At 43.1% G+C, this 13,461-nt stretch overlaps 1 protein-coding gene across 3 annotated transcripts in view; it reads left to right on the forward strand.

Annotated features, from left to right (window-relative positions):
• Window positions 1–13,461, forward strand: part of HAAO (3-hydroxyanthranilate 3,4-dioxygenase) — an 808,952-nt gene that overhangs the window by 325,633 nt on the left and 469,858 nt on the right. The window lies entirely within an intron of this gene.

Here is a 13,461-nt window from a genome sequence, read left to right on the forward strand (position 1 = left end):
TAACATGTGAAATGTAACTTGCAATTATTGTGGAGCTTTTCTCCCCGGGCCTCCACTGAAAACAGGCTCTTCTTGGCCCAGTGGACTTCCTCGGGCATCAAACTTAAATAAATAAATAAATAATAGTAACATTAGACAGTGAAATTGGTCACACTTTGGGAAGGGCTTTATAGTAGCTGATTGTAGTGGTCAGCAGCAGTCGGTACTACGTTATAGTCTGGGTAGAAAGGGGGGATACCTGGAGATCCTGAGCCAGCCTACCCCAGGAGTGTCTGTGTGTGGGTCTATATCAGAATCTTGAAGTCTGACAATATCGAACACAATATTGTCGACACGAGATTGCCAAAAGCACACAACATTGAATGTTTAAACGGAAATCTCCTAAGGAGAGATTTCCATTTACTTCAATGTTGTGCGATCTCGGAGTTGATATATTTAAGTAGTGGAGGATGTGGGGGGTGCAGGGGGGCTTGCCCACCTGCATAAATGCTTTAGTTAATGTTTTTGTTTCGGTTATTTTTTTATAAATGTTCGATGGTTTAATACTTCGATGCATAAAGTTCAATCTTTATGCATTCGAAGTATTAAACCTTCGAGCTTATAATATAGACCCCTGTGTGTTTGTATATAAATCAAATCTTAAAGTAAGTGTGTGTGTGTGTATGTGTGAGCTACTTTGGCAGGGACACGAAGCAGTGGTTGGACAGAGAGGGTGCTGGAGGTTTTAGCCTAACTACCAGGCTAAGATCTGGACCCTATAGCTGTGCCAGTGGGGAGTCTTATTGGGGATCTGTAAAGAAAGGGAGAAGCCAGCCTCAGACTGACTGTGAACTCTGTGTGCTCTTAAGGGAAATTATACTTTACTGTGTGTGTACTTGTTATCCTCCCAATGTGCACGCCCCTCACTGGTGCTAGTGGTGAGGATTGAGGCTCCTTGATTACTGGGCCAGTGCACGGGTGTCACATATTAATTGTTTGGCAGTGGTGGCATAGCCATATCAAATATTGTTTGATTGTGGTGAGGTAGCCATATCACATACTAATTGACTTGTAGTGGTATGGATAGTGAATTCCTGTAGCTTGTGTACAGTGATCACTGAAGGTGTTTTGTGGTGTAAATCAGCCATGCAGTTAACATTCAGAGTTCAGAAAGCAATTGTTTTATTTCTTTTGTTTGCTTAGTTAGTCAGGGAGAGCAGGCAAGCATGTCATCAGAGCAGTATGGCAAGCTGACAAGGAGCCAGTTGGCTGAGATGTGCAAGGTTAAAGGACTGGTGCATGGAAACCTGAATAAAGCAGACATGATTGCAGCTTTGGTCCCAGCTGGATCAGAAAATATCAACCAGGAGGACACTTAGACTGGCCATGGAGATGTACAACACTCAGAGAATGGACAGCTCAACCTTTCTGTATAGGACTTAAAAATCCATCTGGAGTTAAAGAGACTTGAGTTGGAGGCCAGGCATTTTGAAATAGAAGCTGAGGACAAGGAGAGGCAGAGGCAATATGAAAAGGAGATGCTGACTCTTCGCCAGAGTCATGGCGGTAATGGGCAAGGGAGTGACCAAACCCCACAACCACAAAGGGTCAGTAAACTTCTTCCACAATTTTCAGAGGGGGATAATTTTGATAGTTACATTTATATGTTTGAGAGGGTATGTAAACAGTATGATGTTTACCAAAAGCTTTGGGTATGGTTCCTGATCCCCTTACTCCATGGTAAAGCTGCAACAGTGCTGTATAAACTATCTGATTGTGAATTTCTTAATTATACAGCTGTTAAGAATTGTTTGCTAGAATTTTTTAAGCTAACATCTGAAGCTTATAGGAAACAGTTTCATGAGCATAGACGCAAGGCAGATGAAAGTGTGTGCGAATATGTTGCTGAACTAAGCACTTATTTTCATAGGTGGGTGAGTGGATGTCAGGTCACCACTTTTGAAGGCCTGGCAGACCTTTTGATGAGGGAACAAGCCCTTAGCACTTTGCCTGAGGACATGAGGATCTGGTTAACTGATAGACACTGTGCTACTTCAGATGAGTTGGGGAAGAAGGGAGACCTATACCTGGCAAGCAGGACATCACTGCACAGGAAAGGGACAGCCATTGCTGCTCATAGGTCTAAAGGAACTTATGGTGGGCAGCCCAGACTGCCCCAGCAGAATCTGCCAGGAGAAAGGGAAGCCACTAGTCCAGGTACATGTTCAGGACGTAGGGTTAAATGTTTTAAATTCAACCAGTGGAGCCATGTAGCATATAGATGTCCATGGAGGCAAAGTGGGAAACAAAAGGTGAGAGAGCCAGTAAGTGGGAATGACAAAATGCCAATAGTAGGTTGTCTTGAGACAGCAAGGGTACCAAACTACCACAAGAGGTTATATCCTATTGTAGTGAATGGCAAAGAAGCCATTGCTAAGAGAGACACAGCCTCTGACATAACCATTGTGAAACCTGCAATGGTTCACAGGAGCACTACTTGCCTGGACAGTCTACTCCAGTCAGAGCTTTAGGACAGACCCTATTCCCCAAATACCTTTGGCTAGGGTTCACCTTGACTGGGAGGGTAAAAAAGGAAGCGAGCAAGTATGTGTGTTTGAGGATATCCATGCAGATGTCCTGATAGGGAATGGATTTGATAATCCAGTACCATGTGCTGATGCAGTTACACACAGTTAGGCTTGGAGACAAGCACGTGGGTATGGTAGCCTGGGGGAGACCCATATAGACCACACACTTGCAGCCAGGACTGGTGAGGTAGTTACTACAGGGAGGGAGCTGCACTGTAACAATGAGACTGAAGGTGAGCCACAGCTGCTTGTGGGTACTGATGGTCCCTTGGACAGTGTGACTGCAAGGGCAGAGGTGAGTATTATTACCCAGTATGACAGTTAGGCACCGCTGTCAGAGAATACCAGATTTCCTATAGAAGGAGTGCTGGGAAGGATTACAAAGAGAGAGTTGAGACAGGATCAGGTCTCAGACCCTACATTACAAGGCCTGAGGCAGTGAACTATTGAGGCACCTGATTCTCAAAGGAAGGAGGAATCTGTATACTGGGACAAAGGATTACTGTATAGAGAGTGGACCCCTGAGGGAGGGCTAAAGGTTGAGAGAATACAGCAGTTGATAGTGCCTAGAGCCTACCATCTGGTGCTTCTAGCCATAGCCCATGATATTCCGTTTGCAGGTCATATGGGCATGAAACATACAAAGAGACATATTATGCAGAACTTGTATTGGCCTGGGATTTCCAGAGATGTAACAGGGTACTGCAGGACCTGTAAGCAGTGCCAAAAAGTAGGCAAGGCAGGAGATAAGGTGAAAGCTCCTTTGATGCCTTTGCCTGTGATTGAGGAGCCATTTCAGAGGGTAGCTATGAATATTGTGGGGCCTCTGAGTACCCCAAGTTCCACAGGTAAAAAGTATATCATAGTGGTAGTAGAATATGCTACAAGATACTCTGAGGCCGTGGCTCTGTCCACCATTGAGTTGGAAATGCTTTGTTAGAGCTTTTCAGTAGGGTAGGTTTCCCAAAAGAAATACTGACTGACAGAGGTGCCAATTTCATGTCAGGCCTGTTGGCTTGGCTGTGGAAGTACTGTGGGGTGAAGCAACTGAAGACCACCCCCTACCATCCCCAGACTAATGGTCTTGTTGAGAGGTTAAACTCTACAATCAAGTCCATGCTATCAGCATTTGCAGACCAGTTTAAGAGGAGTGGGACAAATATTTGCCCCATATGTTGTTTGCTTACAGTGAGGTTCCCCAGGACCCACAGAGTCGTTGTATGGGCATAGGATGAGGGGGCCTCTAGATTTAATTCATGATGAGTTGGAAGGTGGGTATGAGTGTCACAAGGAGTCTGTTGTGGTATATGTCATAAACTTCAGGATAAGACTCAGGGAACTCATGGGGTTGGCCCAGGAGAACCTAGCAGAAGCCCTATCTGTCACTAAAGGAGTGGTTTCAGCTCAGAAATTGTATTTTTATTGACCATTTGGGGCTATTTCTATCCCTTTCATCTTTCTGTTTAAAAAAAGTGTTTGCACGGGTTTGTGCGACACACAGCACTGCTTAGCTAAGGTAAAACCATTACTGGTGCCTTAAAGTCTGCTCTTCAAATTTTCCCTTAGATCTTGTAAACCTTTACCTCTGAGCACTCAAATTAGACTTTAAATCCAGCACTTACTCAGAACGTCTTGTAGCATTTATTGCAAGTTCACCCACTGCCACTAGTACTAACTTTTCCATAAAGGAAATAAAAAGCTTCAGTACTTAATCTAAGCATAAACAACTCAGTACTTAAAAAGATGATCACTTTTCCAGGCATGAACAAGGGTTAGTTTCTGATGCTTTCTCTCATTAACCTGGTGCATCTGGGCATCCTGAGGCAATGCAGCAATTGCCTCATGTACACAGACAACACTCTCCTCCTACCTCCAAACACATTCACTTGTGAGAGATGCAAGTACATAGCCAAACATGAGGCTTCGCTCTCTCAGTCCAAGACTGGGTCAGCCAGTCAGAAGGAGAAGGTCAACACACACATCACATCACAGACAACACATAGCCCCCCTGTTAGCACACCACCAACACAAGACACACAACCACTTTCGTGAAGGCTGTCTTAAAAAATCTGCCCAAACAACAGAGATCTCCAAGGCACAAACACAAGCAACCATCCCATCCAAGCATAACCCACAAGACACATAGCCCTCACAACCAGTGTGCTACTCAAGCTAAGCTCCTAAGGCAGAACAATGTACCAAACACATTAGTCATAGGTGACTCAATTGTAAGCTACACTGACGTCCCACTCACTAGCTGAATAAGGAGAAAGTCACAGTCAGCTGCCTGTCAGGTGCCAGGGTTTGCCACACAATGCATGCACTTGGGTCTCTCCACAGCAAGTACAAATATGACTCTGTAATCGTGCATGTTGGTGTGAATGACCTAAGATGTACGTCCCTGGACTACATGAAAAGAGACATGGAGGAGCTCTCTGATCTTGTAGCCCAGGCAGGTATGACCCTAGTCTTGAGTAGCATCCTACCATCAAAAAGAATGATACCACAGTACAAGCAGAAAATGGTTGAGCTCAACAATTGTCTAAGTTTCTGGTGTCATTCAAAGGGGATCCAGTATCTGTCTGCCTGGGATGACATGATAGACAGACCTCAATGCTTTGCCGGAGACGGCCTGCTTCTGTCACCCCTGAGATTCTGGATACTGCCCAAGGTGCTTGCCACCCCTATAGTGCCTTTTTTATGTAATGCCCTGAAGACAAATTTACCCCCATAGCATCTGCTAGTAAACACATTCTAAGGGTTATGCTACTGAATGCTAAAAGTCTAAACCTCAAAATACACTCACTCGAGTCACTCCTCAAACTGGAGAACATCGACATCTGTGCAGTAACAGAGACCTGTTTCAAGGCTCCTGAGAGCACCCCTGCGATACCAGGTTACAATGCATATCACACCTTTCTGCCCCGAAATCTGTACCATAACCCTATGGGATGTGATGACTGAACCCCCAAAGGTGGAGGTGTATCCATCTTCATAAAAGATGCACACACCTCTAGACTTGTTGCCCAACATAACGCATCAGAAATACTTCAGGTACAGTTATCACTGGACAAAACTGCAGTCCATGTTGTAGCCTTTTACAGATCCCCCACAATGTCCCAGGACTCCCACGCTGCATTCCTGGGCACTCTGGAAAACATAAAGGTCCAGTTAAATAACCTTATTCTGGGAGACTTTAACAACCCCTCCATTAGTTGGAACAACTACTCCTGCTCCAACTCTTTTGCCCAGCATTTCCTGGAATTCATCATCTCCAATGCCTTGGACCAACTCATCCTCACCCCCACTAGGAGAAACAACATCCCTGACCTAGTCATTACAAACATGGGGGACTGCTGCTCTACTCCTTTGATAAACCCCTCCCTCGTCAGATCCGACCACAAGTTAATCACCACTGATATCCAAATCCCACTTCCACCCCCCGAAAAAGGAAACCACAGTGAAAAACTTCTTCAAAGCTAATTTTGAGCTTCTAAGGACAGAAGTGGCAAGCTTCACATCATCCATAGAAATGGGGAATGGGAGCATGGCTGCTGAATCATACACCAGTTGCATAGATAGGACTATAGCAAACAGAGCCAAGATGCTCTCCTCTAAAAAAAGGAAGCCAATCTGGTGGACCCCTGCCATTAACAAACTCTATAGCAGAAGGAAAAAATGGTTGCAGAAAAGGGTAAAGTCCGATGACTGGAAATATTCCCTTGTCAAACTCAGTAAAAACTGAGATCCCTCATCAAATCCACCAAAGCCAGTTATGTAAGCAAAATTGCTACAGATACTAAGGGCAACCACAAGGCATTCTTTAGTTATGTCAAGAATCTGCATAACAATATGTTGATTTGCTCTGAGCTACAGCACAACGACACCACTTTTACTAAATCAATTGATATTGCCAGTATCTTGGCAGAAAGGTTTAATGCGAACTTTACTCCCCCCTCACCCCCCAAAGGGCCCATCCACATACCCGAGGAATACCAACTCCCTATTATCACGACTGCACAAGTAGAAATTGCACTGACCAAAGCTAAGAATACAGCTTCCATGGTACCTGATAATATACCAGGTTGTGTCCTACACTATCTACAAAAAGAACTGGCACCACACCTGAGTGCCCTGTTTAACTACATCCTCAGTTCTGGCTTTGTCCCCACTGAATGGCGCAGTGCTACAGTCATCCCACTCAACAAAGGGTGTGTGACTACTGACCTTGGGAACTACCGCCCCATCAGCCTGACAAGCCATTTCTGTAAGGCTATGGAATGTATAATTACGGTTCTTATAAATAAGAATATAGGGAACCTTCAAACCCTGGACCCACGCAGTTTGGGCTTGTGAAAGGCAGATCACGTCTTCTCAATCTGATAGACTTCTTCGAAGCTGTCACCAGTGTGGTGGATGAAGGCAATGCTGTCCACACAGCTTACCTCAATCTAAACAAAGCCTTTGACATCATCCCACACTCTGGAATCATTGATAGGCTCACTAATCTGGATATTAACCCTTACATCACTAGATGGGATGCCAACTGGCTCATTGACAGAACCCACACAGTGAAAGTAGCTGACTCTAAATCTGACTACCAGGCAGTTAAAAGTGGAGTCCCACAGGGAACACTTCTGGGTCCTCTCCAGTTTGGTATCTTCTTCTCTGAAATTCAAGCCAATACCAAGGGACTGATTAACCAAATTCACAGATGACTGCAAATTGGGAGCTATTATTGATTCTCAAGCTGATGTGGACATCCTACAAAAAGGCCTAACAGAAACCAATGACTGGTGCCAAAAGCATGGCCTTATGTTCAACGCCAAAAAATGCATCTTCATTCCCTTCAGGAAAAACATGGTGCCCACAAACTACCATTTGAAGGGAACCCATGTAACTCTGAAGGTGTTATAAGGGATCTAGGGACAGAGGTAGATAGCAATCTCTCTTTCGACAACAACGTACCACTGTGGTTAGGAAGTCCTTTTATGTGGCACATCTCATCACAAAAGTTTTCTCATCCAGGAAAAAAGAAGTTATTATGTCTCTCTACTTGGTCCTCATCAGACCCATTATAGAGTACAATACCTCATTTGGCATGTACCTCACTAGACACCTCCAACAACTGGAAAGGCCACAAAAGTTCCTGACTTGGAAGATCTTAGGACTCAATTGCGTGCTTTATGCAGATAGAATTAAAAAACATAAAACTTTACTCCATCTCATATCTCCTACTTAGAGGTGATCTCTGCTTGACATACAGAGCCATGTCTGACTCAGTTTTGCTAGACATGCTTCATCTGAAAAAATCCCAGTCCCTCCATGCTACTCATTCCAAAGACCTCGACCTTATCACCACATTAAACAGAACTTGCAGGAGGGATAGGTTCCTAACACAGAGACTTCTAATACTCTGAAATAAACTCCCCATTCACATCAAGCAGAGCACCTTGCTGGCCCTCTTCAAGAGAAATCTTGATGAGTGGATAGGAAATAGGAAATTCTCCCCAGGAATCACTTCAATCGCATTACTAGACAGGGGTACAGGGAACTAATGTCTGGTAAGACAGATGACTGGGAACACTATTGGGCTAGGCTTGAATTGGCTCCAGGGCCATTAGCCTAGTACTTACCTATGAACCTATGAACCTATGGTATGGCAGGAATGCTCGAGCTAGAAAGTATGCTGTAGGGCAGTAGGTAATGGTTCTCATTCCTGTCAAACACAAGCTGCAAGAAGCTTGAGAGGGACCCTACAAGGTGGTAAGGAAGGTCAGTGATGTTAACTACATGGTAGAACTGCTAGGCAGGGGGCAGGGGCACATATTGTACCATGTTATTATGTATGTATATATATATATATATATATATATATATATATATATATATCTTTAGACTAATGAAACTATTACTGTAAGATTTCTCTGTTTTCACCAATTGTGACTGCTGTGTATGAATATATAACTATTAATTAAGGCTCACTGCATTTTGCATCTAAATATACTTTGTAAACTTTGTAGTTTTTTTTTTGTTGTTGCATGTTATTCATTTGTGTGGAGCTTTTCTCCCCGGGCCTCCACTGAAAATGTACTTATGTCCAGTGGACTATCCCGGTTAACAAATGTAAAATAAAATAAATAAATGTTAACATGATGAAACCTTACTATGATAGGGAGGTCCTTGTGCTGAATATTTGCAGTGGACTGCAGGAGGAGTCTGAGGGAAATCTGGTGACTGATCTCCTCAGTGAGGCTCAGAATGACACCTCAGTGGAAGGGGTAGCAATGTCCAGCAGCTATCTCCTACCAAGGTTCGAGAAACCCGAGCAGTGCTACAGGAGTTTGTGGACATGTTCATTGGGAAACCAAGGTGCACCCACCTGATGCAGCACCAGGTGGATACAGGACCCCAAAGACCTATTAGGAGGCCCCTTATAGGGTGCTGACAGAGTCAAACAGACTCTGACAGAGGAGATACAGGAAATGTTGGAACTAGGGGTAATTCAGGAGTCCAACAGTCCCTGAGCCTCCCCAGTGGTGCTGGTGTGAAGGAGGGATTGCAGTACCAGGTTCTGTGTGGACTACAGGAAATTAAATAGTCACACAGAGCCAGATGCTTACCCCGTGTCTAGGACAGATGAAGCCCTAGAGCAGCTGGGTGGGGCTAAGTATCTTACCACCATTGATCTTACCAAAGCTTACTGGCAGGTGCATTGACTCCCAGTGCTAGAGAGAGGTCAGCCTTTATGACTCCTTGTGGCTTGTATGAGTTCACAAAGATGCCCTTTGGGATGAAAAATGCCCCAATGACTTTCCAGAGGCTGGTAAATCATATCCTAGCAGGAGTAGAAGATTTTTGCCTTTGCTTTCCTAGATGATATTGCCATCTAAAGCCATTCCTGGCAAGACCACCTTCAGCATGTCAGGGAGGTGCTGGGTAGACTACAACTACAGAGAGCAGGGCTGACCATTAAGCTCAGCAAATGTCAGATGGGTATGGCAGAGGTCTCCTACCTGGGAAATAGAGTGGTGAGTGGTAAGATCAAGCCAGAACCTGCCAAAGTGGATGCCATTCAGGCATGGCCTGCACCTGCTACCAAAAATCAGGTAAGGGCATTCTTAGGGACAGCAGGGTACTACAGAAAGTTCATCCCCAGTTCTAGTACCATAGCTGCTCCCCTCACTGACCTGACAATGAAAAACAGGCCAGATAAGGTAGTGTGGACCACAGCATTTGAGCAGGCATTCCGGAAGCTTAATAAAGCTTTGGGAGGACCCCCCTTTGTTAGCCAGTCCAGATTACAGTGAAGAAATTGTTGTGTGGATAGATGCTTTGAACCATGGGGTGGGGGCTGTACTTAGCCAGATTTCTTCAGAGGGGAAGTGCACCCAGTGGTTTATCTCAGTTATAGGCTTCAACCCAGGGATGAATGCTATGCAGCTGTAGAAAAGGAATGTCTAGCCATAGTGTGGACACTGCAGAAACTTCAGCCTTATCTGTATGGAAGGAAATTCACTGTAGTTACAGATCACAATCCCCTAACATGGTTACATCAAGCCAGCAAGCAAAATTCCAAGTTACTCAGGTGGAGCCTAGGGTTGCAAGCATATGATATGTCAGTGGAGCACTGCAGTGGGGTTAGCAATGCCAATGTAGATGAACTGTCAAGACAGGGAATGAGGTAAGGTATAGCCAGATAGACTCAACCCTCTCAAGCAGCGTTTTTCAAGGGACACTTCAAAAACTAGCTTGAGTTCTGGGGGGGGGGGTGTTAAAAACTGAGGGGCTTCCAGCTCAGCCAGATAGAATTTTGTAGATAATCCTATGTAATTGTAAATATTAATATAATCCACAGGCTTGTTTTAGAAATGTAAAGAAAAATATATGTTATGGTTAAACTGTATGTTGTACTGAGCTTCAAAAATGTAACCACAGTGCACCCTGCTGGAAGAAAGCTGTCAAGTAAAGAATTTTACAACTGTGTTTGATCTCATGTTTGGAGACAGGATGTCTGGGCTAGGAAATTCTTTCTATTGTTTTAAGACATAGATAATTTCTAGGTTTCACATGTAAAAGTGTCTTTTATTGCTCTGGTTTCCTGACAGGTGCAGCTTACAAAGAAATGTAAATTTTGAGTTTCTGTTAGCCTGGGAACTAAAGGAAAAGTGATAAAAATAATGTAATCAGAGATGAGTCAGCAGTACTGTGTATTATTAATTTAAGACTTTCTCAGTGAGAAAGATAGAGCATTTTGTATCTTGTATTGGATCTAGTAAGAACATCTACTCACCAGCACCTCCTTGTTCTGTATGTAAGTAGTACTTAGAACTTAGTATTTCTTATAGAGATAGATAGAATATAGCTAGATTAGTCTAGCTGTTTTCTATATTTATGTCAAATTATCCTACAGTATTGTTTTAAAGCATTTTCCTGTGATTTCTGAACTCTCTAATGTCATTGTGTTGAAGTAATGCGTTGTCTTGTGTTTTTATTATTTATTATTAAATATTTTTAAACATTTTAGCTGTGGCTGTTTTGTGTAGAGATAATTTAAACTCTAGAGTACTTGCATGTATTTGGTGATACTGTACAAAGCCACTCCAATAGCCTTGCTGTTCGTCTCACTTACTAACTGGATTAAAAGAACATTACACAGTGAAATTGGTCACCTTTTGAGAAGGGCCTTATAGTAGCTGATAGTAATAATTGGTGGCAGTTGGTACTACCTTATAGTCTAGGCAGAAAGCGGACATAGCTGGAGAACCTGATCTAGCCTTCCCCAAGAGTGTTTGTGTGTTTGTATATAAATCAAATCTTAAAGTTTGTGTGTGTATCAGCTACTTGGGCAGGGACACAAAGCACTAGTTGGACAGTGAGGGTGCTGGAGGTTTTAGCTTGACCACTAGGCTGAGATCTGGACCCTATAGCTGTGCCAGTGGGGAGTCTTATTGGGGATTTGGAGAGAAAGGGAGAAGCCGGCCCCAGACTGACTGTTGTCTCTGTGTGCTCTTAAGGGCAATTGTACTTTACTGTGTGTATGTACTTGTTATCTTCCCAATGTGCACGCCCCTCACTGGTGTTAGTGGTCAGGACTGAGGCTCCTTGAATACTGGGCCAGTGCACGGGCATCACACCATGTTTGCTGCTTCCAATATTCTTTAAAATTATGCTAAATGCAAAATTAAAAAAAAATCATTCCCTTTTACTTTACCATCTTCCTTCTAGTTCAGCTTTGCTTGCTCTGAAAAATATTACTATTTGTCAAACACTGTCTGATTTTACACTGCTGCTGATGTTTTCACAGCATGCTTAATATGATTAGATTTGTTGTCTATCTTTTCAATCATCTTCCTTTCTGTCAGTCTTGTGCCTCATTATGCATGTTTAAATCATTGTGCTGAAACACGCAGCTTTCTCTTTTATTTACAAGATCTATAACTGCAAGTCCTGAAACTATGAAAATTATCCTATTAGTGCAAGGGAGAACAGGGAATTTTGAACCTCACTGTACTCTCTTTAAATTGTTTTTTTTTTCCCCATGGGAGCTTTAGCCCATACAGCTGTACCGTGGAGAAATGGGAAACATTCTGAAACACAGTGATGTTGGACTTGATATCTAAATCTGCGTTTGCTTAGTCAGTTTCAGTTTTCTGGGACTTGCATTTGTGAGCCTCTGAATTTTAAGTTTACCAAAATGCTTCCAGTTTGTATATCTCTCAAGATGTCTTGCAAAAGATGGATATACAAGTAATTCTGTACACACATTTCTTTTTTTCCAGAGGATGGGGTTCTAAAAGAATGGAATAACAAGAACAGATGTCCTTTGACTTCCCACTCTTGCTGATCTCAGCTTTGAATTTTACCTTGCCCAAAGGATGACATCAGTATCATCATGGTGGTGGAGTTCTCCATATTCAATACCTGAAATGTTATTGAATGGTAGGGAGTCCCATTATGCCCAGACAAGGTAATGAGATTCTGTAACATTCTATGTTAATGAGTCTCCAATACCTATTCTGAATATAGGTCAAGTTTCCTTGAGGACTCAGATGGGCTGTTGAGTCAAACCAAAATTCTTGGTCATAAGATCTCCAGCTGTTATGCCAGACCTGATTTTGCAAGCAGAGACCCTTCTTGCAATACCACATCTGACATACATTTGGAGCTGCAAGAATATAAGGCACAATGGCTCCACCTAGAGGACATGCTGATGAATGCAGCATGATGGCATTCATTGTGAGAAGAGGGCCAGCTCTGCAAGGTCACTAGTCCACCAATGAGTTAAGTCTATGTTTTCTCAGGACAGCACTTTGAAACATCCCCAAAGGAGGTTGGAGGATAGCTCACATTGCCCACCTTCTTGCATGTGTATGGTCTCAAGGACCCCCGTGACTCCCAACACCTGATTTACAGCTTTATATGTAGAAGTAGGTCATACAGACAGCTTTGCTTCTCTAAAGGTGCTGCCTGCAGTGCTAAATCCCTCATAAAGATAGAGCTGCCACTTTACCTACACATACCATTAACTATAATAGGATTCTCCATTTAGTCAACCTTGTATACCAGTGAGGTTCATCAATGTATAATGCTGACTTTGTTTAGAACAGTGAAAACAGTTCCTCTTTTGGAATTGGTTGTAGAACTCTGGCAGATCCAATTTGCTTATTATAAAGTGGAACTGCCAGAACTCCAACTTTTGATTTCATGCATGGAGTAACGTCTAAGTATACAGTATTACCTAATGCCCAACATCATTTGAAATCCATGCTAGAATCTTTCTGATTGAGTTATTCCTACATCTGCTTGGGAAATTTGCTTTCTTGTTTCCAACTTTACATGGTACTTGCACTCATGAGGTAATAAATTTACCTGCCTTTCTAAACCAGAAATT

This window comes from Protopterus annectens, chromosome 6.part0, assembly GCF_019279795.1.
Source record: "Protopterus annectens isolate FY-2018-M chromosome 6.part0, PAN1.0, whole genome shotgun sequence".
In the NCBI taxonomy this organism is placed as follows: domain Eukaryota; kingdom Metazoa; phylum Chordata; order Ceratodontiformes; family Protopteridae; genus Protopterus; species Protopterus annectens.